The sequence below is a fragment of the Hyla sarda genome, unplaced genomic scaffold (assembly GCF_029499605.1).
Source record: "Hyla sarda isolate aHylSar1 unplaced genomic scaffold, aHylSar1.hap1 scaffold_809, whole genome shotgun sequence".
NCBI classification, from domain to species: Eukaryota; Metazoa; Chordata; class Amphibia; order Anura; family Hylidae; genus Hyla; species Hyla sarda.
In genome coordinates this window covers 39474-61643 of record NW_026610835.1, presented here as the reverse complement: position 1 = coordinate 61643, position 22170 = coordinate 39474, and the positions used below count along the sequence as shown (strand labels likewise).

Sequence of the window (22170 nt, the reverse complement as noted above, 5' to 3'; positions counted from 1 at the left end):
CTGCAGATGCCTCCTTGGCTGTCCCCAAACGGTATCAAACCAACACCCACGGGAAGCTGTAAGCATAGAGGACATGCCTGCACCCCATTGGACTTACCTGTGTGGGTTAAATCCGGGTTATTTGACAACCTATGGCGGTGATGGTTCTGCTCAGGCAGAGCAGTGCTGATGCTCCTCATAAAGCTGTCGCTGCTGTGAAGGTTCTAGGTGACATCACAAATCCCTTTGGTTACATACACAACAAAGCTGGGTTGTTGTTGTTTACACTCTGCAAGGCCTGTGGAAGTGAGTGACATCATAGCACTGTAGTTCTGAGGGTTCAAGATGGATGCAACAATCTCCTGTTGCTTCTATGAAGGCCGTAATAGACGACATCACCAAACAGCTCCATAGTCACATACACAGCAAAGGAGAGATGTTGTTTACACCTAGTGATGTCAGTGGTATTGAGTGACATCACAGCACAGTGCTAAGGCTCCTGGGCCTGGACACAGCAGCGGCTGCAATATCTCAACGGAGAATACGTTTATATCTATGTGTGTGTGTGCGCATATATATATATATATATATATATATATATATATATATATATATTCTCCGCCGAAATCACTTTTAAACCCATTTCCACCTTTTTTTCCCTTCTCTTCCTCTTACTTTTTTTTCACGTTTTTTTACGTTTTTCTCCTTTTCGCCTCTTTTCTGGGCGTATTATTCTTCTTTTTCTTCTTTTTTTTCGTCTAATGCATACCCCATCAGTGCAGCAATGCTTATTCAATACCGCCAGCAGATGGAGACACTGGGGGATAATTTTCTAAGGATTTATACTGATTTTTCCTGTCTGAATTTGTCGCACAGAAAGTTGCAGGCCAAATATGTGTGACATTTCTGCGACTTTAGCTTCTAGAGCATTTTTACAACATTATACATAGGTGCTGAATACATAAAAAGCGACTGTTCAGCGACAGACAAGTCGCATCGGCTGAAAGTAGGCCAGAATGTCAGTCCATGTTGGAGCAGGTTTAGATACAGTCTAAAGCATAGATCTCAAAGTCTGTGCACAGAATTTAGCAAGGGCCTCGCACCTTCTGATGCATCAGGTAGGTGCACAATAGCATAGCCTAACCCTCTGTACTTTGGTCTATATTGATGCGGGACATAGACAGCCAGCTGATGACCAATCCATTAGTGCAATGGATGGCTGGAAGCATTTGTCTTTGCCTTTGCAATACCACAGAAGCAATGCATGGTCAATGTACAGCAATGACACACCTGTGTGAACAGCCAGGAGACCCCCCCCCCCCCCCCCCCCATGTTATGTTACATAGTTACATAGTTAGTACGGTCGAAAAAAGACATATGTCCATCACGTTCAACCAGGGAATTAAGGGGTAGGGGTGTGGCGCGATATTGGGGAAGGGATGAGATTTTATATTTCTTCATAAGCATTAATCTTATTTTGTCAATTAGGAACATTCAGCACCCACCCGCTATCAAGGCAGCTGCCTATCATGTCATGCCCTACCTGCACAGGTGTGCTGGCTACTCAAATGATCCAATTAAGGAGGCCATTTAGTCAGCAGCAGCAGAAGTCCTGTGCCTGGACGCTCCAACAGGGGCCAGACACAAGCAGAAGCAGCAGAAGCAGCAGCAGCACCACCTTTTGTTTTTTGGCTGCAGCAGCAGCAAGGCCCACAGGGCTGGCTAGCTGGCTAGCCAGCAAGCAGGTAGCAATGAAAGTAGGAATCTTTCTTTTTAACCCTGTAAGGGGGTGGTGCACTGTACCCGAAGATACTGCCATATCGGGTCAATGCATAGGGCGACGGAAGCAAGCTTCGAAATCGGCCCCCGTTCTCAAAAATCCATTTAATATATGGTCCCCAGATAGGGGACGTATCAGATATTAAACTGATAAGAACAGATACTACACTTGATCTTAGCCAAAAGGCCGAGAAGCGATAACCGTGAAAGGGGCGGGCCCAACAAGGTCCCCTTCATGGGCACTATCACTGCTTGCTGTCAGGGAGGCTGCCAGACAATTTTCCATGCACACTCTGGGCTGGGGGGCAGTCAACCACCAGTACACACAGCAGAACCTAAACCCATACCATTATTGCTAAGCAGCAAGACAGGGGCCCATTGCACTCCCACGGGGCCTTTTTAAATGCAATCCATAACCCGGATTTGCCAGGAACCCTTCTTACTCCTCCTACTTGCATGTGACACTGGGCTTAGGATCTGCATAGGAAACACACACACAAGCACACACCTACCTTTGTTGCCTGCAGATGCCTCCTTGGCTGTCCCCAAACGGTATCAAACCAACACCCACGGGAAGCTGTAAGCATAGAGGACATGCCTGCACCCCATTGGACTTACCTGTGTGGGTTAAATCCGGGTTATTTGACAACCTATGGCGGTGATGGTTCTGCTCAGGCAGAGCAGTGCTGATGCTCCTCATAAAGCTGTCGCTGCTGTGAAGGTTCTAGGTGACATCACAAATCCCTTTGGTTACATACACAACAAAGCTGGGTTGTTGTTGTTTACACTCTGCAAGGCCTGTGGAAGTGAGTGACATCATAGCACTGTAGTTCTGAGGGTTCAAGATGGATGCAACAATCTCCTGTTGCTTCTATGAAGGCCGTAATAGACGACATCACCAAACAGCTCCATAGTCACATACACAGCAAAGGAGAGATGTTGTTTACACCTAGTGATGTCAGTGGTATTGAGTGACATCACAGCACAGTGCTAAGGCTCCTGGGCCTGGACACAGCAGCGGCTGCAATATCTCAACGGAGAATACGTTTATATCTATGTGTGTGTGTGCGCATATATATATATATATATATATATATATATATATATATATATATATCTCCGCCGAAATCACTTTTAAACCCATTTCCACCTTTTTTTCCCTTCTCTTCCTCTTACTTTTTTTTCACGTTTTTTTACGTTTTTCTCCTTTTCGCCTCTTTTCTGGGCGTATTATTCTTCTTTTTCTTCTTTTTTTTCGTCTAATGCATACCCCATCAGTGCAGCAATGCTTATTCAATACCGCCAGCAGATGGAGACACTGGGGGATAATTTTCTAAGGATTTATACTGATTTTTCCTGTCTGAATTTGTCGCACAGAAAGTTGCAGGCCAAATATGTGTGACATTTCTGCGACTTTAGCTTCTAGAGCATTTTTACAACATTATACATAGGTGCTGAATACATAAAAAGCGACTGTTCAGCGACAGACAAGTCGCATCGGCTGAAAGTAGGCCAGAATGTCAGTCCATGTTGGAGCAGGTTTAGATACAGTCTAAAGCATAGATCTCAAAGTCTGTGCACAGAATTTAGCAAGGGCCTCGCACCTTCTGATGCATCAGGTAGGTGCACAATAGCATAGCCTAACCCTCTGTACTTTGGTCTATATTGATGCTGGACATAGACAGCCAGCTGATGACCAATCCATTAGTGCAATGGATGGCTGGAAGCATTTGTCTTTGCCTTTGCAATACCACAGAAGCAATGCATGGTCAATGTACAGCAATGACACACCTGTGTGAACAGCCAGGAGACCCCCCCCCCCCCCCCCCATGTTATGTTACATAGTTACATAGTTAGTACGGTCGAAAAAAGACATATGTCCATCACGTTCAACCAGGGTATTAAGGGGTAGGGGTGTGGCGCGATATTGGGGAAGGGATGAGATTTTATATTTCTTCATAAGCATTAATCTTATTTTGTCAATTAGGAACATTCAGCACCCACCCGCTATCAAGGCAGCTGCCTATCATGTCATGCCCTACCTGCACAGGTGTGCTGGCTACTCAAATGATCCAATTAAGGAGGCCATTTAGTCAGCAGCAGCAGAAGTCCTGTGCCTGGACGCTCCAACAGGGGCCAGACACAAGCAGAAGCAGAAGCAGCAGAAGCAGCAGCAGCACCACCTTTTGTTTTTTGGCTGCAGCAGCAGCAAGGCCCACAGGGCTGGCTAGCTGGCTAGCCAGCAAGCAGGTAGCAATGAAAGTAGGAATCTTTCTTTTTAACCCTGTAAGGGGGTGGTGCACTGTACCCGAAGATACTGCCATATCGGGTCAATGCATAGGGCGACGGAAGCAAGCTTCGAAATCGGCCCCCGTTCTCAAAAATCCATTTAATATATGGTCCCCAGATAGGGGACGTATCAGATATTAAACTGATAAGAACAGATACTACACTTGATCTTAGCCAAAAGGCCGAGAAGCGATAACCGTGAAAGGGGCGGGCCCAACAAGGTCCCCTTCATGGGCACTATCACTGCTTGCTGTCAGGGAGGCTGCCAGACAATTTTCCATGCACACTCTGGGCTGGGGGGCAGTCAACCACCAGTACACACAGCAGAACCTAAACCCATACCATTATTGCTAAGCAGCAAGACAGGGGCCCATTGCACTCCCACGGGGCCTTTTTAAATGCAATCCATAACCCGGATTTGCCAGGAACCCTTCTTACTCCTCCTACTTGCATGTGACACTGGGCTTAGGATCTGCATAGGAAACACACACACAAGCACACACCTACCTTTGTTGCCTGCAGATGCCTCCTTGGCTGTCCCCAAACGGTATCAAACCAACACCCACGGGAAGCTGTAAGCATAGAGGACATGCCTGCACCCCATTGGACTTACCTGTGTGGGTTAAATCCGGGTTATTTGACAACCTATGGCGGTGATGGTTCTGCTCAGCAGAGCAGTGCTGATGCTCCTCATAAAGCTGTCGCTGCTGTGAAGGTTCTAGGTGACATCACAAATCCCTTTGGTTACATACACAACAAAGCTGGGTTGTTGTTGTTTACACTCTGCAAGGCCTGTGGAAGTGAGTGACATCATAGCACTGTAGTTCTGAGGGTTCAAGATGGATGCAACAATCTCCTGTTGCTTCTATGAAGGCCGTAATAGACGACATCACCAAACAGCTCCATAGTCACATACACAGCAAAGGAGAGATGTTGTTTACACCTAGTGATGTCAGTGGTATTGAGTGACATCACAGCACAGTGCTAAGGCTCCTGGGCCTGGACACAGCAGCGGCTGCAATATCTCAACGGAGAATACGTTTATATCTATGTGTGTGTGTGCGCATATATATATATATATATATATATATATATATATATATATATATATTCTCCGCCGAAATCACTTTTAAACCCATTTCCACCTTTTTTTCCCTTCTCTTCCTCTTACTTTTTTTTCAAGTTTTTTTACGTTTTTCTCCTTTTCGCCTCTTTTCTGGGCGTATTATTCTTCTTTTTCTTCTTTTTTTTCGTCTAATGCATACCCCATCAGTGCAGCAATGCTTATTCAATACCGCCAGCAGATGGAGACACTGGGGGATAATTTTCTAAGGATTTATACTGATTTTTCCTGTCTGAATTTGTCGCACAGAAAGTTGCAGGCCAAATATGTGTGACATTTCTGCGACTTTAGCTTCTAGAGCATTTTTACAACATTATACATAGGTGCTGAATACATAAAAAGCGACTGTTCAGCGACAGACAAGTCGCATCGGCTGAAAGTAGGCCAGAATGTCAGTCCATGTTGGAGCAGGTTTAGATACAGTCTAAAGCATAGATCTCAAAGTCTGTGCACAGAATTTAGCAAGGGCCTCGCACCTTCTGATGCATCAGGTAGGTGCACAATAGCATAGCCTAACCCTCTGTACTTTGGTCTATATTGATGCGGGACATAGACAGCCAGCTGATGACCAATCCATTAGTGCAATGGATGGCTGGAAGCATTTGTCTTTGCCTTTGCAATACCACAGAAGCAATGCATGGTCAATGTACAGCAATGACACACCTGTGTGAACAGCCAGGAGACCCCCCCCCCCCCCCCATGTTATGTTACATAGTTACATAGTTAGTACGGTCGAAAAAAGACATATGTCCATCACGTTCAACCAGGGAATTAAGGGGTAGGGGTGTGGCGCGATATTGGGGAAGGGATGAGATTTTATATTTCTTCATAAGCATTAATCTTATTTTGTCAATTAAGAACATTCAGCACCCACCCGCTATCAAGGCAGCTGCCTATCATGTCATGCCCTACCTGCACAGGTGTGCTGGCTACTCAAATGATCCAATTAAGGAGGCCATTTAGTCAGCAGCAGCAGAAGTCCTGTGCCTGGACGCTCCAACAGGGGCCAGACACAAGCAGAAGCAGAAGCAGCAGAAGCAGCAGCAGCACCACCTTTTGTTTTTTGGCTGCAGCAGCAGCAAGGCCCACAGGGCTGGCTAGCTGGCTAGCCAGCAAGCAGGTAGCAATGAAAGTAGGAATCTTTCTTTTTAACCCTGTAAGGGGGTGGTGCACTGTACCCGAAGATACTGCCATATCGGGTCAATGCATAGGGCGACGGAAGCAAGCTTCGAAATCGGCCCCCGTTCTCAAAAATCCATTTAATATATGGTCCCCAGATAGGGGACGTATCAGATATTAAACTGATAAGAACAGATTTTTTTTTTAAGTTAGCCCTCAGAACTCAATCAGAGCTCCAAGATCTTATATGGACTCGATTGTTTTGTTCATCATCAGGTAACACTTTTATTTATTCCTAAAAAAAGACAAATTGAAATAAAATATTATAACAACAATAAAAATAATAAACATTCCAAAATTATAACAAATTCATTCCCTTTCTCCGGGCGTAAACTGCCAAGTAATCAATTAAACCATAGGTTAAGCTTCCTTTTTCCATTTCCCTTTTTACTGGGATGGCCAACCAGGCCGGTATTTTATAAGTTACCATAAATCGATCCACGTCAGGGCGAAAAGAATCATAAACTTTGTTTCTTACTGCAGGCAACTGGGCTTTAAAGGTGGATAATAGATTATCCAGGTCCTGTAAGAACAATTCTCTTTCCTCATCTGGAGCTCTCTCCAAAATAGTTTGGAAAGACCCTGAATATCCTCTTAAATCTCTCACCGGCTCTTCATTTTTCTTTTTACTCTTATGCTCTCCAATGTTCTTTTCTTCTACTATCATCTCTTTTCCAACAATTTTTGGCTCTTGGGTTACCACAGATCTTTTAATTTCTGGCTCTTGTTCAGAAACTTCTTCTTCTCTTTTCTTCTTCCTCTTTGGACAGTTCACATACATGTGACCAATTTTGTTACATAAATTACATTTACTTTTTTGGCTACAGGATTCGATTTCATGACCTTCTTTTTGGCATTTTTGGCACCACATTGAGGTGCACTCTTCCTTTAAATGGCCATATTTCTTGCATTTTCTACAGAAATTCTGCATACCTGCAAAAAACATATCTCCATTGATAACCCCTATTTTAAAACGGGCAGGGGGATAAAGAACTCTTCCATCTGCGTCTTCCTTGAACTTTACTTTAAATCTCCACTTTGTTGTCCAGACTCCATACTGATTATAAATTTTCCCAAGTGGCGCAATTTCCTCACAAAATTGGGTCAAAAGAATTATAATATCCTCCTCAGGGACGTAAGGACTATACATCCTCACCGTTAAAATTCTTTCTCTCCTGGGAAAGTGGGGAATGACTTCCACGCCCTCCCACACTGGATCAGACTTGATTGTCTCAAATTTCTTCCAAAATAAATCATAATCCTCTTCGGAAACCAAAATAACATCAAAGCACCCTTTCTTTGGAAATTCCAACATGGAAAGGATTTGTGTCTTTGCAATTTCCAAAACTCCAAAAAGAATTTCCTCCATTACAAAGGAAAGTCCTCTTCTTTTCTTCTCAAGGTCTTTCAGCAGGATCCGGACCCCATTCTTGATCTTCCCAAAAAAAGGAACCTCCTCTCCAACAGATTGAGAGGTGTCCATGATCTCTTCCATCTTCAATAGGCGTGTCCAGGCAGGGACAGAAAAACACTCCCCCACCAAAGAGTGGGCAGTGAAGGGTGATCGCCTCCCGTTGTCTGGGGACTAAGCCGGCTCCCTAATAGCAGCAGGGGGGTGAAGTCCCTCCGTTAAGAAGGACGATCCCCCCAGGCCAAGGAGCCGGGTACCCCAGACACCCTCTGACCAGACCAAGTGAGCAGATACTACACTTGATCTTAGCCAAAAGGCCGAGAAGCGATAACCGTGAAAGGGGCGGGCCCAACAAGGTCCCCTTCATGGGCACTATCACTGCTTGCTGTCAGGGAGGCTGCCAGACAATTTTCCATGCACACTCTGGGCTGGGGGGCAGTCAACCACCAGTACACACAGCAGAACCTAAACCCATACCATTATTGCTAAGCAGCAAGACAGGGGCCCATTGCACTCCCACGGGGCCTTTTTAAATGCAATCCATAACCCGGATTTGCCAGGAACCCTTCTTACTCCTCCTACTTGCATGTGACACTGGGCTTAGGATCTGCATAGGAAACACACACACAAGCACACACCTACCTTTGTTGCCTGCAGATGCCTCCTTGGCTGTCCCCAAACGGTATCAAACCAACACCCACGGGAAGCTGTAAGCATAGAGGACATGCCTGCACCCCATTGGACTTACCTGTGTGGGTTAAATCCGGGTTATTTGACAACCTATGGCGGTGATGGTTCTGCTCAGGCAGAGCAGTGCTGATGCTCCTCATAAAGCTGTCGCTGCTGTGAAGGTTCTAGGTGACATCACAAATCCCTTTGGTTACATACACAACAAAGCTGGGTTGTTGTTGTTTACACTCTGCAAGGCCTGTGGAAGTGAGTGACATCATAGCACTGTAGTTCTGAGGGTTCAAGATGGATGCAACAATCTCCTGTTGCTTCTATGAAGGCCGTAATAGACGACATCACCAAACAGCTCCATAGTCACATACACAGCAAAGGAGAGATGTTGTTTACACCTAGTGATGTCAGTGGTATTGAGTGACATCACAGCACAGTGCTAAGGCTCCTGGGCCTGGACACAGCAGCGGCTGCAATATCTCAACGGAGAATACGTTTATATCTATGTGTGTGTGTGCGCATATATATATATATATATATATATATATATATATATATATATATTTCTCCGCCGAAATCACTTTTAAACCCATTTCCACCTTTTTTTCCCTTCTCTTCCTCTTACTTTTTTTTCACGTTTTTTTACGTTTTTCTCCTTTTCGCCTCTTTTCTGGGCGTATTATTCTTCTTTTTCTTCTTTTTTTTCGTCTAATGCATACCCCATCAGTGCAGCAATGCTTATTCAATACCGCCAGCAGATGGAGACACTGGGGGATAATTTTCTAAGGATTTATACTGATTTTTCCTGTCTGAATTTGTCGCACAGAAAGTTGCAGGCCAAATATGTGTGACATTTCTGCGACTTTAGCTTCTAGAGCATTTTTACAACATTATACATAGGTGCTGAATACATAAAAAGCGACTGTTCAGCGACAGACAAGTCGCATCGGCTGAAAGTAGGCCAGAATGTCAGTCCATGTTGGAGCAGGTTTAGATACAGTCTAAAGCATAGATCTCAAAGTCTGTGCACAGAATTTAGCAAGGGCCTCGCACCTTCTGATGCATCAGGTAGGTGCACAATAGCATAGCCTAACCCTCTGTACTTTGGTCTATATTGATGCGGGACATAGACAGCCAGCTGATGACCAATCCATTAGTGCAATGGATGGCTGGAAGCATTTGTCTTTGCCTTTGCAATACCACAGAAGCAATGCATGGTCAATGTACAGCAATGACACACCTGTGTGAACAGCCAGGAGACCCCCCCCCCCCCCCCCCCCATGTTATGTTACATAGTTACATAGTTAGTACGGTCGAAAAAAGACATATGTCCATCACGTTCAACCAGGGAATTAAGGGGTAGGGGTGTGGCGCGATATTGGGGAAGGGATGAGATTTTATATTTCTTCATAAGCATTAATCTTATTTTGTCAATTAGGAACATTCAGCACCCACCCGCTATCAAGGCAGCTGCCTATCATGTCATGCCCTACCTGCACAGGTGTGCTGGCTACTCAAATGATCCAATTAAGGAGGCCATTTAGTCAGCAGCAGCAGAAGTCCTGTGCCTGGACGCTCCAACAGGGGCCAGACACAAGCAGAAGCAGAAGCAGCAGAAGCAGCAGCAGCACCACCTTTTGTTTTTTGGCTGCAGCAGCAGCAAGGCCCACAGGGCTGGCTAGCTGGCTAGCCAGCAAGCAGGTAGCAATGAAAGTAGGAATCTTTCTTTTTAACCCTGTAAGGGGGTGGTGCACTGTACCCGAAGATACTGCCATATCGGGTCAATGCATAGGGCGACGGAAGCAAGCTTCGAAATCGGCCCCCGTTCTCAAAAATCCATTTAATATATGGTCCCCAGATAGGGGACGTATCAGATATTAAACTGATAAGAACAGATACTACACTTGATCTTAGCCAAAAGGCCGAGAAGCGATAACCGTGAAAGGGGCGGGCCCAACAAGGTCCCCTTTATGGGCACTATCACTGCTTGCTGTCAGGGAGGCTGCCAGACAATTTTCCATGCACACTCTGGGCTGGGGGGCAGTCAACCACCAGTACACACAGCAGAACCTAAACCCATACCATTATTGCTAAGCAGCAAGACAGGGGCCCATTGCACTCCCACGGGGCCTTTTTAAATGCAATCCATAACCCGGATTTGCCAGGAACCCTTCTTACTCCTCCTACTTGCATGTGACACTGGGCTTAGGATCTGCATAGGAAACACACACACAAGCACACACCTACCTTTGTTGCCTGCAGATGCCTCCTTGGCTGTCCCCAAACGGTATCAAACCAACACCCACGGGAAGCTGTAAGCATAGAGGACATGCCTGCACCCCATTGGACTTACCTGTGTGGGTTAAATCCGGGTTATTTGACAACCTATGGCGGTGATGGTTCTGCTCAGGCAGAGCAGTGCTGATGCTCCTCATAAAGCTGTCGCTGCTGTGAAGGTTCTAGGTGACATCACAAATCCCTTTGGTTACATACACAACAAAGCTGGGTTGTTGTTGTTTACACTCTGCAAGGCCTGTGGAAGTGAGTGACATCATAGCACTGTAGTTCTGAGGGTTCAAGATGGATGCAACAATCTCCTGTTGCTTCTATGAAGGCCGTAATAGACGACATCACCAAACAGCTCCATAGTCACATACACAGCAAAGGAGAGATGTTGTTTACACCTAGTGATGTCAGTGGTATTGAGTGACATCACAGCACAGTGCTAAGGCTCCTGGGCCTGGACACAGCAGCGGCTGCAATATCTCAACGGAGAATACGTTTATATCTATGTGTGTGTGTGCGCATATATATATATATATATATATATATATATATATATATATATATATATATATTTCTCCGCCGAAATCACTTTTAAACCCATTTCCACCTTTTTTTCCCTTCTCTTCCTCTTACTTTTTTTTCACGTTTTTTTACGTTTTTCTCCTTTTCGCCTCTTTTCTGGGCGTATTATTCTTCTTTTTCTTCTTTTTTTTCGTCTAATGCATACCCCATCAGTGCAGCAATGCTTATTCAATACCGCCAGCAGATGGAGACACTGGGGGATAATTTTCTAAGGATTTATACTGATTTTTCCTGTCTGAATTTGTCGCACAGAAAGTTGCAGGCCAAATATGTGTGACATTTCTGCGACTTTAGCTTCTAGAGCATTTTTACAACATTATACATAGGTGCTGAATACATAAAAAGCGACTGTTCAGCGACAGACAAGTCGCATCGGCTGAAAGTAGGCCAGAATGTCAGTCCATGTTGGAGCAGGTTTAGATACAGTCTAAAGCATAGATCTCAAAGTCTGTGCACAGAATTTAGCAAGGGCCTCGCACCTTCTGATGCATCAGGTAGGTGCACAATAGCATAGCCTAACCCTCTGTACTTTGGTCTATATTGATGCGGGACATAGACAGCCAGCTGATGACCAATCCATTAGTGCAATGGATGGCTGGAAGCATTTGTCTTTGCCTTTGCAATACCACAGAAGCAATGCATGGTCAATGTACAGCAATGACACACCTGTGTGAACAGCCAGGAGACCCCCCCCCCCCCCCCATGTTATGTTACATAGTTACATAGTTAGTACGGTCGAAAAAAGACATATGTCCATCACGTTCAACCAGGGAATTAAGGGGTAGGGGTGTGGCGCGATATTGGGGAAGGGATGAGATTTTATATTTCTTCATAAGCATTAATCTTATTTTGTCAATTAGGAACATTCAGCACCCACCCGCTATCAAGGCAGCTGCCTATCATGTCATGCCCTACCTGCACAGGTGTGCTGGCTACTCAAATGATCCAATTAAGGAGGCCATTTAGTCAGCAGCAGCAGAAGTCCTGTGCCTGGACGCTCCAACAGGGGCCAGACACAAGCAGAAGCAGAAGCAGCAGAAGCAGCAGCAGCACCACCTTTTGTTTTTTGGCTGCAGCAGCAGCAAGGCCCACAGGGCTGGCTAGCTGGCTAGCCAGCAAGCAGGTAGCAATGAAAGTAGGAATCTTTCTTTTTAACCCTGTAAGGGGGTGGTGCACTGTACCCGAAGATACTGCCATATCGGGTCAATGCATAGGGCGACGGAAGCAAGCTTCGAAATCGGCCCCCGTTCTCAAAAATCCATTTAATATATGGTTCCCAGATAGGGGACGTATCAGATATTAAACTGATAAGAACAGATACTACACTTGATCTTAGCCAAAAGGCCGAGAAGCGATAACCGTGAAAGGGGCGGGCCCAACAAGGTCCCCTTCATGGGCACTATCACTGCTTGCTGTCAGGGAGGCTGCCAGACAATTTTCCATGCACACTCTGGGCTGGGGGGCAGTCAACCACCAGTACACACAGCAGAACCTAAACCCATACCATTATTGCTAAGCAGCAAGACAGGGGCCCATTGCACTCCCACGGGGCCTTTTTAAATGCAATCCATAACCCGGATTTGCCAGGAACCCTTCTTACTCCTCCTACTTGCATGTGACACTGGGCTTAGGATCTGCATAGGAAACACACACACAAGCACACACCTACCTTTGTTGCCTGCAGATGCCTCCTTGGCTGTCCCCAAACGGTATCAAACCAACACCCACGGGAAGCTGTAAGCATAGAGGACATGCCTGCACCCCATTGGACTTACCTGTGTGGGTTAAATCCGGGTTATTTGACAACCTATGGCGGTGATGGTTCTGCTCAGGCAGAGCAGTGCTGATGCTCCTCATAAAGCTGTCGCTGCTGTGAAGGTTCTAGGTGACATCACAAATCCCTTTGGTTACATACACAACAAAGCTGGGTTGTTGTTGTTTACACTCTGCAAGGCCTGTGGAAGTGAGTGACATCATAGCACTGTAGTTCTGAGGGTTCAAGATGGATGCAACAATCTCCTGTTGCTTCTATGAAGGCCGTAATAGACGACATCACCAAACAGCTCCATAGTCACATACACAGCAAAGGAGAGATGTTGTTTACACCTAGTGATGTCAGTGGTATTGAGTGACATCACAGCACAGTGCTAAGGCTACTGGGCCTGGACACAGCAGCGGCTGCAATATCTCAACGGAGAATACGTTTATATCTATGTGTGTGTGTGCGCATATATATATATATATATATATATATATATATATATATATATTTCTCCGCCGAAATCACTTTTAAACCCATTTCCACCTTTTTTTCCCTTCTCTTCCTCTTACTTTTTTTCACGTTTTTTTACGTTTTTCTCCTTTTCGCCTCTTTTCTGGGCGTATTATTCTTCTTTTTCTTCTTTTTTTTCGTCTAATGCATACCCCATCAGTGCAGCAATGCTTATTCAATACCGCCAGCAGATGGAGACACTGGGGGATAATTTTCTAAGGATTTATACTGATTTTTCCTGTCTGAATTTGTCGCACAGAAAGTTGCAGGCCAAATATGTGTGACATTTCTGCGACTTTAGCTTCTAGAGCATTTTTACAACATTATACATAGGTGCTGAATACATAAAAAGCGACTGTTCAGCGACAGACAAGTCGCATCGGCTGAAAGTAGGCCAGAATGTCAGTCCATGTTGGAGCAGGTTTAGATACAGTCTAAAGCATAGATCTCAAAGTCTGTGCACAGAATTTAGCAAGGGCCTCGCACCTTCTGATGCATCAGGTAGGTGCACAATAGCATAGCCTAACCCTCTGTACTTTGGTCTATATTGATGCGGGACATAGACAGCCAGCTGATGACCAATCCATTAGTGCAATGGATGGCTGGAAGCATTTGTCTTTGCCTTTGCAATACCACAGAAGCAATGCATGGTCAATGTACAGCAATGACACACCTGTGTGAACAGCCAGGAGACCCCCCCCCCCCCCCCATGTTATGTTACATAGTTACATAGTTAGTACGGTCGAAAAAAGACATATGTCCATCACGTTCAACCAGGGAATTAAGGGGTAGGGGTGTGGCGCGATATTGGGGAAGGGATGAGATTTTATATTTCTTCATAAGCATTAATCTTATTTTGTCAATTAGGAACATTCAGCACCCACCCGCTATCAAGGCAGCTGCCTATCATGTCATGCCCTACCTGCACAGGTGTGCTGGCTACTCAAATGATCCAATTAAGGAGGCCATTTAGTCAGCAGCAGCAGAAGTCCTGTGCCTGGACGCTCCAACAGGGGCCAGACACAAGCAGAAGCAGAAGCAGCAGAAGCAGCAGCAGCACCACCTTTTGTTTTTTGGCTGCAGCAGCAGCAAGGCCCACAGGGCTGGCTAGCTGGCTAGCCAGCAAGCAGGTAGCAATGAAAGTAGGAATCTTTCTTTTTAACCCTGTAAGGGGGTGGTGCACTGTACCCGAAGATACTGCCATATCGGGTCAATGCATAGGGCGACGGAAGCAAGCTTCGAAATCGGCCCCCGTTCTCAAAAATCCATTTAATATATGGTTCCCAGATAGGGGACGTATCAGATATTAAACTGATAAGAACAGATACTACACTTGATCTTAGCCAAAAGGCCGAGAAGCGATAACCGTGAAAGGGGCGGGCCCAACAAGGTCCCCTTCATGGGCACTATCACTGCTTGCTGTCAGGGAGGCTGCCAGACAATTTTCCATGCACACTCTGGGCTGGGGGGCAGTCAACCACCAGTACACACAGCAGAACCTAAACCCATACCATTATTGCTAAGCAGCAAGACAGGGGCCCATTGCACTCCCACGGGGCCTTTTTAAATGCAATCCATAACCCGGATTTGCCAGGAACCCTTCTTACTCCTCCTACTTGCATGTGACACTGGGCTTAGGATCTGCATAGGAAACACACACACAAGCACACACCTACCTTTGTTGCCTGCAGATGCCTCCTTGGCTGTCCCCAAACGGTATCAAACCAACACCCACGGGAAGCTGTAAGCATAGAGGACATGCCTGCACCCCATTGGACTTACCTGTGTGGGTTAAATCCGGGTTATTTGACAACCTATGGCGGTGATGGTTCTGCTCAGGCAGAGCAGTGCTGATGCTCCTCATAAAGCTGTCGCTGCTGTGAAGGTTCTAGGTGACATCACAAATCCCTTTGGTTACATACACAACAAAGCTGGGTTGTTGTTGTTTACACTCTGCAAGGCCTGTGGAAGTGAGTGACATCATAGCACTGTAGTTCTGAGGGTTCAAGATGGATGCAACAATCTCCTGTTGCTTCTATGAAGGCCATAATAGACGACATCACCAAACAGCTCCATAGTCACATACACAGCAAAGGAGAGATGTTGTTTACACCTAGTGATGTCAGTGGTATTGAGTGACATCACAGCACAGTGCTAAGGCTCCTGGGCCTGGACACAGCAGCGGCTGCAATATCTCAACGGAGAATACGTTTATATCTATGTGTGCGCATATATATATATATATATATATATATATATATATATATTTCTCCGCCGAAATCACTTTTAAACCCATTTCCACCTTTTTTTCCCTTCTCTTCCTCTTACTTTTTTTTCACGTTTTTTTACGTTTTTCTCCTTTTCGCCTCTTTTCTGGGCGTATTATTCTTCTTTTTCTTCTTTTTTTTCGTCTAATGCATACCCCATCAGTGCAGCAATGCTTATTCAATACCGCCAGCAGATGGAGACACTGGGGGATAATTTTCTAAGGATTTATACTGATTTTTCCTGTCTGAATTTGTCGCACAGAAAGTTGCAGGCCAAATATGTGTGACATTTCTGCGACTTTAGCTTCTAGAGCATTTTTACAACATTATACATAGGTGCTGAATACATAAAAAGCGACTGTTCAGCGACAGACAAGTCGCATCGGCTGAAAGTAGGCCAGAATGTCAGTCCATGTTGGAGCAGGTTTAGATACAGTCTAAAGCATAGATCTCAAAGTCTGTGCACAGAATTTAGCAAGGGCCTCGCACCTTCTGATGCATCAGGTAGGTGCACAATAGCATAGCCTAACCCTCTGTACTTTGGTCTATATTGATGCGGGACATAGACAGCCAGCTGATGACCAATCCATTAGTGCAATGGATGGCTGGAAGCATTTGTCTTTGCCTTTGCAATACCACAGAAGCAATGCATGGTCAATGTACAGCAATGACACACCTGTGTGAACAGCCAGGAGACCCCCCCCCCCATGTTATGTTACATAGTTACATAGTTAGTACGGTCGAAAAAAGACATATGTCCATCACGTTCAACCAGGGAATTAAGGGGTAGGGGTGTGGCGCGATATTGGGGAAGGGATGAGATTTTATATTTCTTCATAAGCATTAATCTTATTTTGTCAATTAGGAACATTCAGCACCCACCCGCTATCAAGGCAGCTGCCTATCATGTCATGCCCTACCTGCACAGGTGTGCTGGCTACTCAAATGATCCAATTAAGGAGGCCATTTAGTCAGCAGCAGCAGAAGTCCTGTGCCTGGACGCTCCAACAGGGGCCAGACACAAGCAGAAGCAGAAGCAGCAGAAGCAGCAGCAGCACCACCTTTTGTTTTTTGGCTGCAGCAGCAGCAAGGCCCACAGGGCTGGCTAGCTGGCTAGCCAGCAAGCAGGTAGCAATGAAAGTAGGAATCTTTCTTTTTAACCCTGTAAGGGGGTGGTGCACTGTACCCGAAGATACTGCCATATCGGGTCAATGCATAGGGCGACGGAAGCAAGCTTCGAAATCGGCCCCCGTTCTCAAAAATCCATTTAATATATGGTCCCCAGATAGGGGGACGTATCAGATATTAAACTGATAAGAACAGATACTACACTTGATCTTAGCCAAAAGGCCGAGAAGCGATAACCGTGAAAGGGGCGGGCCCAACAAGGTCCCCCTTCATGGGCACTATCACTGCTTGCTGTCAGGGAGGCTGCCAGACAATTTTCCATGCACACTCTGGGCTGGGGGGCAGTCAACCACCAGTACACACAGCAGAACCTAAACCCATACCATTATTGCTAAGCAGCAAGACAGGGGCCCATTGCACTCCCACGGGGCCTTTTTAAATGCAATCCATAACCCGGATTTGCCAGGAACCCTTCTTACTCCTCCTACTTGCATGTGACACTGGGCTTAGGATCTGCATAGGAAACACACACACAAGCACACACCTACCTTTGTTGCCTGCAGATGCCTCCTTGGCTGTCCCCAAACGGTATCAAACCAACACCCACGGGAAGCTGTAAGCATAGAGGACATGCCTGCACCCCATTGGACTTACCTGTGTGGGTTAAATCCGGGTTATTTGACAACCTATGGCGGTGATGGTTCTGCTCAGGCAGAGCAGTGCTGATGCTCCTCATAAAGCTGTCGCTGCTGTGAAGGTTCTAGGTGACATCACAAATCCCTTTGGTTACATACACAACAAAGCTGGGTTGTTGTTGTTTACACTCTGCAAGGCCTGTGGAAGTGAGTGACATCATAGCACTGTAGTTCTGAGGGTTCAAGATGGATGCAACAATCTCCTGTTGCTTCTATGAAGGCCGTAATAGACGACATCACCAAACAGCTCCATAGTCACATACACAGCAAAGGAGAGATGTTGTTTACACCTAGTGATGTCAGTGGTATTGAGTGACATCACAGCACAGTGCTAAGGCTCCTGGGCCTGGACACAGCAGCGGCTGCAATATCTCAACGGAGAATACGTTTATATCTATGTGTGTGTGTGCGCATATATATATATATATATATATATATATATATATATATATATATATTTCTCCGCCGAAATCACTTTTAAACCCATTTCCACCTTTTTTTCCCTTCTCTTCCTCTTACTTTTTTTTCACGTTTTTTTACGTTTTTCTCCTTTTCGCCTCTTTTCTGGGCGTATTATTCTTCTTTTTCTTCTTTTTTTTCGTCTAATGCATACCCCATCAGTGCAGCAATGCTTATTCAATACCGCCAGCAGATGGAGACACTGGGGGATAATTTTCTAAGGATTTATACTGATTTTTCCTGTCTGAATTTGTCGCACAGAAAGTTGCAGGCCAAATATGTGTGACATTTCTGCGACTTTAGCTTCTAGAGCATTTTTACAACATTATACATAGGTGCTGAATACATAAAAAGCGACTGTTCAGCGACAGACAAGTCGCATCGGCTGAAAGTAGGCCAGAATGTCAGTCCATGTTGGAGCAGGTTTAGATACAGTCTAAAGCATAGATCTCAAAGTCTGTGCACAGAATTTAGCAAGGGCCTCGCACCTTCTGATGCATCAGGTAGGTGCACAATAGCATAGCCTAACCCTCTGTACTTTGGTCTATATTGATGCGGGACATAGACAGCCAGCTGATGACCAATCCATTAGTGCAATGGATGGCTGGAAGCATTTGTCTTTGCCTTTGCAATACCACAGAAGCAATGCATGGTCAATGTACAGCAATGACACACCTGTGTGAACAGCCAGGAGACCCCCCCCCCCCCCCCATGTTATGTTACATAGTTACATAGTTAGTACGGTCGAAAAAAGACATATGTCCATCACGTTCAACCAGGGAATTAAGGGGTAGGGGTGTGGCGCGATATTGGGGAAGGGATGAGATTTTATATTTCTTCATAAGCATTAATCTTATTTTGTCAATTAGGAACATTCAGCACCCACCCGCTATCAAGGCAGCTGCCTATCATGTCATGCCCTACCTGCACAGGTGTGCTGGCTACTCAAATGATCCAATTAAGGAGGCCATTTAGTCAGCAGCAGCAGAAGTCCTGTGCCTGGACGCTCCAACAGGGGCCAGACACAAGCAGAAGCAGAAGCAGCAGAAGCAGCAGCAGCACCACCTTTTGTTTTTTGGCTGCAGCAGCAGCAAGGCCCACAGGGCTGGCTAGCTGGCTAGCCAGCAAGCAGGTAGCAATGAAAGTAGGAATCTTTCTTTTTAACCCTGTAAGGGGGTGGTGCACTGTACCCGAAGATACTGCCATATCGGGTCAATGCATAGGGCGACGGAAGCAAGCTTCGAAATCGGCCCCCGTTCTCAAAAATCCATTTAATATATGGTTCCCAGATAGGGGACGTATCAGATATTAAACTGATAAGAACAGATACTACACTTGATCTTAGCCAAAAGGCCGAGAAGCGATAACCGTGAAAGGGGCGGGCCCAACAAGGTCCCCTTCATGGGCACTATCACTGCTTGCTGTCAGGGAGGCTGCCAGACAATTTTCCATGCACACTCTGGGCTGGGGGGCAGTCAACCACCAGTACACACAGCAGAACCTAAACCCATACCATTATTGCTAAGCAGCAAGACAGGGGCCCATTGCACTCCCACGGGGCCTTTTTAAATGCAATCCATAACCCGGATTTGCCAGGAACCCTTCTTACTCCTCCTACTTGCATGTGACACTGGGCTTAGGATCTGCATAGGAAACACACACACAAGCACACACCTACCTTTGTTGCCTGCAGATGCCTCCTTGGCTGTCCCCAAACGGTATCAAACCAACACCCACGGGAAGCTGTAAGCATAGAGGACATGCCTGCACCCCATTGGACTTACCTGTGTGGGTTAAATCCGGGTTATTTGACAACCTATGGCGGTGATGGTTCTGCTCAGGCAGAGCAGTGCTGATGCTCCTCATAAAGCTGTCGCTGCTGTGAAGGTTCTAGGTGACATCACAAATCCCTTTGGTTACATACACAACAAAGCTGGGTTGTTGTTGTTTACACTCTGCAAGGCCTGTGGAAGTGAGTGACATCATAGCACTGTAGTTCTGAGGGTTCAAGATGGATGCAACAATCTCCTGTTGCTTCTATGAAGGCCGTAATAGACGACATCACCAAACAGCTCCATAGTCACATACACAGCAAAGGAGAGATGTTGTTTACACCTAGTGATGTCAGTGGTATTGAGTGACATCACAGCACAGTGCTAAGGCTACTGGGCCTGGACACAGCAGCGGCTGCAATATCTCAACGGAGAATACGTTTATATCTATGTGTGTGTGTGCGCATATATATATATATATATATATATATATATATATATATATATATTTCTCCGCCGAAATCACTTTTAAACCCATTTCCACCTTTTTTTCCCTTCTCTTCCTCTTACTTTTTTTCACGTTTTTTTACGTTTTTCTCCTTTTCGCCTCTTTTCTGGGCGTATTATTCTTCTTTTTCTTCTTTTTTTTCGTCTAATGCATACCCCATCAGTGCAGCAATGCTTATTCAATACCGCCAGCAGATGGAGACACTGGGGGATAATTTTCTAAGGATTTATACTGATTTTTCCTGTCTGAATTTGTCGCACAGAAAGTTGCAGGCCAAATATGTGTGACATTTCTGCGACTTTAGCTTCTAGAGCATTTTTACAACATTATACATAGGTGCTGAATACATAAAAAGCGACTGTTCAGCGACAGACAAGTCGCATCGGCTGAAAGTAGGCCAGAATGTCAGTCCATGTTGGAGCAGGTTTAGATACAGTCTAAAGCATAGATCTCAAAGTCTGTGCACAGAATTTAGCAAGGGCCTCGCACCTTCTGATGCATCAGGTAGGTGCACAATAGCATAGCCTAACCCTCTGTACTTTGGTCTATATTGATGCGGGACATAGACAGCCAGCTGATGACCAATCCATTAGTGCAATGGATGGCTGGAAGCATTTGTCTTTGCCTTTGCAATACCACAGAAGCAATGCATGGTCAATGTACAGCAATGACACACCTGTGTGAACAGCCAGGAGACCCCCCCCCCCCCCCATGTTATGTTACATAGTTACATAGTTAGTACGGTCGAAAAAAGACATATGTCCATCACGTTCAACCAGGGAATTAAGGGGTAGGGGTGTGGCGCGATATTGGGGAAGGGATGAGATTTTATATTTCTTCATAAGCATTAATCTTATTTTGTCAATTAGGAACATTCAGCACCCACCCGCTATCAAGGCAGCTGCCTATCATGTCATGCCCTACCTGCACAGGTGTGCTGGCTACTCAAATGATCCAATTAAGGAGGCCATTTAGTCAGCAGCAGCAGAAGTCCTGTGCCTGGACGCTCCAACAGGGGCCAGACACAAGCAGAAGCAGAAGCAGCAGAAGCAGCAGCAGCACCACCTTTTGTTTTTTGGCTGCAGCAGCAGCAAGGCCCACAGGGCTGGCTAGCTGGCTAGCCAGCAAGCAGGTAGCAATGAAAGTAGGAATCTTTCTTTTTAACCCTGTAAGGGGGTGGTGCACTGTACCCGAAGATACTGCCATATCGGGTCAATGCATAGGGCGACGGAAGCAAGCTTCGAAATCGGCCCCCGTTCTCAAAAATCCATTTAATATATGGTTCCCAGATAGGGGACGTATCAGATATTAAACTGATAAGAACAGATACTACACTTGATCTTAGCCAAAAGGCCGAGAAGCGATAACCGTGAAAGGGGCGGGCCCAACAAGGTCCCCTTCATGGGCACTATCACTGCTTGCTGTCAGGGAGGCTGCCAGACAATTTTCCATGCACACTCTGGGCTGGGGGGCAGTCAACCACCAGTACACACAGCAGAACCTAAACCCATACCATTATTGCTAAGCAGCAAGACAGGGGCCCATTGCACTCCCACGGGGCCTTTTTAAATGCAATCCATAACCCGGATTTGCCAGGAACCCTTCTTACTCCTCCTACTTGCATGTGACACTGGGCTTAGGATCTGCATAGGAAACACACACACAAGCACACACCTACCTTTGTTGCCTGCAGATGCCTCCTTGGCTGTCCCCAAACGGTATCAAACCAACACCCACGGGAAGCTGTAAGCATAGAGGAC

At 45.8% G+C, this 22170-nt stretch overlaps 9 non-coding genes and 1 pseudogene across 9 annotated transcripts; all 10 read right to left on the bottom strand.

Moving 5' to 3' along the window:
* Positions 1–1766: 1766 nt before the first annotated feature.
* On the bottom strand, positions 1767–1957 carry LOC130347076 (U2 spliceosomal RNA). The gene has a single exon (XR_008885082.1). It is a non-coding gene; the product is annotated as a U2 spliceosomal RNA (small nuclear RNA).
* Positions 1958–4050: 2093 nt separating this feature from the next.
* On the bottom strand, positions 4051–4241 carry LOC130347075 (U2 spliceosomal RNA). Its single transcript, XR_008885081.1, has one exon. It is a non-coding gene; the product is annotated as a U2 spliceosomal RNA (small nuclear RNA).
* A 2091-nt stretch (positions 4242–6332) lies between these two features.
* Positions 6333–6517, bottom strand: LOC130347061 (U2 spliceosomal RNA). The gene has a single exon (XR_008885072.1). It is a non-coding gene; the product is annotated as a U2 spliceosomal RNA (small nuclear RNA).
* Positions 6518–7952: 1435 nt separating this feature from the next.
* LOC130347066 (U2 spliceosomal RNA) lies at positions 7953–8089 on the bottom strand (annotated as a pseudogene).
* A 2095-nt stretch (positions 8090–10184) lies between these two features.
* Positions 10185–10375, bottom strand: LOC130347073 (U2 spliceosomal RNA). The gene has a single exon (XR_008885080.1). It is a non-coding gene; the product is annotated as a U2 spliceosomal RNA (small nuclear RNA).
* Positions 10376–12474: 2099 nt separating this feature from the next.
* LOC130347053 (U2 spliceosomal RNA) lies at positions 12475–12665 on the bottom strand. The gene has a single exon (XR_008885065.1). It is a non-coding gene; the product is annotated as a U2 spliceosomal RNA (small nuclear RNA).
* A 2088-nt stretch (positions 12666–14753) lies between these two features.
* LOC130347051 (U2 spliceosomal RNA) lies at positions 14754–14944 on the bottom strand. The gene has a single exon (XR_008885064.1). It is a non-coding gene; the product is annotated as a U2 spliceosomal RNA (small nuclear RNA).
* A 2074-nt stretch (positions 14945–17018) lies between these two features.
* LOC130347055 (U2 spliceosomal RNA) lies at positions 17019–17210 on the bottom strand. Its single transcript, XR_008885067.1, has one exon. It is a non-coding gene; the product is annotated as a U2 spliceosomal RNA (small nuclear RNA).
* A 2094-nt stretch (positions 17211–19304) lies between these two features.
* LOC130347050 (U2 spliceosomal RNA) lies at positions 19305–19495 on the bottom strand. Its single transcript, XR_008885063.1, has one exon. It is a non-coding gene; the product is annotated as a U2 spliceosomal RNA (small nuclear RNA).
* A 2089-nt stretch (positions 19496–21584) lies between these two features.
* LOC130347121 (U2 spliceosomal RNA) lies at positions 21585–21775 on the bottom strand. Its single transcript, XR_008885122.1, has one exon. It is a non-coding gene; the product is annotated as a U2 spliceosomal RNA (small nuclear RNA).
* Positions 21776–22170: the final 395 nt, after the last annotated feature.